The sequence below is a fragment of the Leuciscus leuciscus genome, assembly GCF_965113295.1.
Source record: "Leuciscus leuciscus genome assembly, chromosome: 15".
In the NCBI taxonomy this organism is placed as follows: Eukaryota; Metazoa; Chordata; class Actinopteri; order Cypriniformes; family Leuciscidae; genus Leuciscus; species Leuciscus leuciscus.
Window position 1 is genome coordinate 15,901,788 of NC_138739.1, and position 4,526 is coordinate 15,906,313.

The following is a 4,526-nucleotide window of genomic DNA, read 5'->3' on the forward strand; positions in this document are numbered from 1 at the left end:
TGCACGAACAGACCCGAAATGAGCAAGAAAAATACTACTAAATTGCAGAATCTGGAGAGACCGCGAGCCTCGCGATGTACTCGCGCCGCCATCTTGGTTCTAAGAACAGATCGTCCATTGACTGAGCGTGTACGGTCATCTGGTTCCGTCCGTTAAAATTAACTTTTGCAAATAACAATCGCGGTCCTGGACAGTGAGTGACCTTGCACAGACAAAATTGGATTTTCTCCAGTCATTGTTAAAAAACAAGCTAACAAAACTTGCAAACTAGCGTTAGTGAAGCGGCCAGAGGGATCTTTCTGCCTCCAGCTAAGCCCCGCCCACACAAATACGTCACCATGTTTACCAACTGTAAAAGGGTCTATAGGGTCTGGCGAAGCTATGTAGACAAATGATTTCCAAAGGGGCGTCACCAACCGACGTAGCTCAAATTCCTCTGGGCGCAATTGGATAGTCACAAAAACCAATCAGATCGATGAAAGAGATGACGTATGCTTCGAGTGTTGTTCTTTGCTCCGGTTTTAACGAAAACGGTAAGTTTAAATCGCTCAAAACAGACGCGATAACTGATTCGTTTATATACTGTCTATGATTCGAACGAGTGATGTTCCACGGCGGCATCCATCTTTGTAATGAAATCTCCTTCAGCGTCGCTGCGCTGTCGTCATCATGTAAATCCCTCCCCAAACGTTTCTGATTGGTGCCGCGATTTCGGCGGCACAGAAATGAGTTTGAAATAATAATAAAAATATATATATAAAAATATAATAAAATATAAAAAATAAATAAAAATAATGTTATGTTGGTGTCTCAGTCTGATTAGGTGACGAGTCACTGATATTCTTCATCAGTGGAGTGCCATTTTGAACAGGGGACGGGTCTTCAACACCATTTGCCTGTATTTAAATAAAAATTTAAATAAATGATTCACAGAAGGTAAAAGAAACAAGCAGCATTGATGTTTGATTTACACAAAGACTTCATCTTCATCAAATATCAAACATCTTAAATGTAGGATGTTTCTCTTCACATTTTTTTAAATAATCCATCTTTCCAAAACAACCGGCAAATCTAAATGCTTGAAATATTGTACTGGCAAGTATTAATGAGATAGTATTGATATTCTTACTTGCTCTTCTAAAGTTGTACTTGTTGTTTTCATATTATTTGTCATTTAGTTTCTTTGGAGTAAACAGAAAGTACAACTTTAGAAGAGCAAGTAACAATATCAATACTAGCTCATTAACCTGTGAAGTTCTGTTGTAAGAAACGTTTACGTTACATCCTGATCCTAGACCAGTGTCATATCACCCAGGTGAAAAAGACGTACTATTAAATGTATTAAAAATGTACTCAAGAGTGTTTTTAATACAATACAAATATACTATAATCCATTTTACAGTACGTCTTTTTCACCTGCAGCCTATGGTAAATAAATATAATTATGAAAATAATACATTCAATACATGATCCTAATTATATAAAATGTATTTACTATAAGTTAATAGAGTATGAGAGCAGTGCTGTCTAGATAAGTCATTTATTTTTGCAATGATTACATATTTCTATGCAATGATTTCTAAATCAAACCACGTCAAACACAAAGATTAAATCAACTCTCAGATCTGAATCAGTTTTGTAGTCAGACACAGTCAGTGCTCATATATCTTACCTGATCATTGTGCTTCGTCCCGATACCTTTATGAAGAATAACAACAAACTCAATTAAACACACAAATCTTTGGTTAGAGAAAAAACATATTTCCATCTTATTTATGGCATATTGCAGGATAGAACCCCCAGTGAATCAATGTACAGAAAAATAATGTAGGAACTAGATTTTCTTTAAATATATTCTTATAAATACGCTATTTAGGGTTTCTGGAGTCGTATTTGTGAGAGAATTTTACTTCCGCATCTGAAAAATGCCCAGCCGGAAGTGACGAAACGGGAGGGAGTGCGATCAATTCAAACAATAGGAAAACAATGGATCGCAATTATAGTTCGGATGCGGAGGATAAATGTTTGCTGTAAACGTTTACTCGTATGACGGACCTCAGCCATATAAGGTAATTATTAACCTGCTATGTAGTCTGTCCGGCGCAGCCTCAAGTCGGACACTCATTTGTCCTCCTTTTTGGAGTTGTGCTGAATCGGCCAAAAAAAACATGCTCTAGAATCTTTATAAGGATGCAGCGGCATAGCGTCTAATGCCGTAAGATCTCTGGTCAAACAAATAAATATCTGATATATCATTGGTTAAAACGTAAACAAGCCTCCACGACGTGGAGACCACGTGCTGGCTATGTCATATCATAACGTTAACATGCCGAAGCGTCAGACCGAATTTAATCCGGAATGGACAAAAGAGCATGAATTTGTCCATGATGACCCTAGAGGTGCTGGTGTCGCCTGAGCTGCTGCAGAGGGTGAACTTCTTTCTTAAGAATTGAAATGTGTATTTATTTATTTTTCGCATTCATTATTTGTTAATTTATGTATTTCTTTTATTTCCAGAAGTCCAGAAATGTTATGTTTTCAAGCACTGTGCACTTTGCAAGACAGGTTCATCTCAGTGGTCAGTTTTTGAAACGGAAATCACAATGTCTTGAATAAACACAAATACTGTGAACAAACACTTTTTTGCCTCTTCTGTTACACATAGGGCAACATCAAGATATATCGTAGATCAAATTGTCTGGCAATGAATAGAGTAGGCTATTTCAGAATCACTGTATCATGATACCATCGATATGATGGACAAAATTGTATTGTAGTTGCGAGTACACCAGAGTCCTATGCAATTATTCTTGCCTCACTAAATCCAGCAAAGTGTCCTCCTTGTTGGTGTTACGGAAATGGCCACCCTAGTGTTGGGTTATAGATATATCCACGTTAGCTGACGATATGTAACACTATTCTCAGATCACAATATTCACCTGCACAAAATGCACCCAAGCACAGAAGTCCCTTTTCATGATCGGAAACCTGTGGACTCGATGTCCTGACAGGCTGGAGTTTGGCCAACCTCCACAAACACAATCATTTGAGTATTTTAAATTTGATCAATTGAAATAGAATAACTACCAAAAACACATTGAATTTCGACCACTCTTACTGAATACCAACCTACTATGCACTGAGCAAATGCAGAGCCGGCAAGCGAATCCCTCATGTGACGTAATACGACACGATGTTGAAATAAATGTGTTTTTTTTTTTTAAACCAACAAGGAAACGGTCACTTTTTCTACCAAATGTGTGCCCTTATGTTTTTTTTTTTTTAAATCCTGTATTAACTTTTGATATGGTATTTTCATAAACAGTTAAATATTTATTTTGCAATATTGCCCTTAAAATCATCTTTTTTACGCTCACCTTCTCTTCTTGCCAGGCACTTGAAACAGTAAATTAAACCAGCAACTGCAGCAACGATCAGCAATACAAATGCAGTAACAGCAGCAAATATTCCTGCTATTACAGCTGGACACAAACCTGAATCAGAAACAATAAAGAGACAGTCATTATTAACTTTACCAATATTTTTGACTTATATTTAAACTTTTTTTTTTTTTTTACTTTGGTCACGTTTTATGATACTAAATTAACTGATAAATGGCGGCATCTGGTGGTTTTTGAAGAACGGAAGCTAAAATAGTATCACCGCACTGTGAGATCAACTGGAAACATCAGCACAGAACACTGACTATTTTATACATTTTTCATGTTAATAACATTGGAATTGCAAACAGCACTTGTTTGTGAAGAAGACTTTGTCAAACAGACCTCGATGAAAACATTTAGTGCGTCGATTGAAAACTTTCAAACTGTTTTCTAAAACTGCTCAAGCAGCATCAGTGCACTGAATGACTAAATGATACTCACCACCAGCGACAGAAACACTGAAGCTCCTAATGATGCTGTATGTGATTCTGCTGACTTTTAGTTTATATTCTCCAGAGTCTTTGCTTCTGGTGTCTGTGATGATCAGCGATCCAGTCTGATGATCCAGCTTCAGTCTGTCTCTGAATCCCTTTTTACACCGAACATCTTCACAGGTCTTACTCTGATCTCCAGTGATTTCAGCGATGACAATGTCATTATAATACCACGTCAATGAATCATTTGTGTTTTTTGTTACACCAGGATCCAGAGTGACAGATTATCCCCTCTTCACTGACTTTCTCTTCATTTCATCTCGTTCAGCAGCAGAAACACCTGAAACACAAACCAACAGATGCTGGAGGATCTTTTTACTGAAACAACAAATAAACTACACAACCTGATAGATCTGTGGATATAATAACAAGAATGTTACTGAATCTGAATAAATAAATAAAAACAAGCCAATAAAATAACCACTTTTGTTTAAAGTAACACAAAAATTGGACAGAAAATAGGCCTTTATTAAAATAATAATAAATATCAATATTTTCATATCTATATATCAACATATTCATATGATGGTCTGAGGACAACATCATGTAACAGAACAAATCATTGATTTATTTCAATTTTAATTTCAAG

At 36.4% G+C, this 4,526-nt stretch overlaps 1 long non-coding RNA gene across 2 annotated transcripts; it reads right to left on the reverse strand.

Moving 5' to 3' along the window:
• Window positions 1-368: 368 nt before the first annotated feature.
• Window positions 369-4,280, reverse strand: LOC309475138. Of its 2 annotated transcripts, XR_014197528.1 has the most exons (4): window positions 3,885-4,280; window positions 3,378-3,494; window positions 1,673-1,698; window positions 369-896 (listed from the first exon to the last, which is right to left on the reverse strand). It is a non-coding gene; the product is annotated as an uncharacterized lncRNA (long non-coding RNA). The 2 variants fall into 2 exon arrangements; XR_014197529.1 differs by lacking the exon at window positions 369-896 and having other exon boundaries at window positions 904-2,545; window positions 2,672-3,494.
• Between the last annotated feature and the right edge of the window lie 246 nt (window positions 4,281-4,526).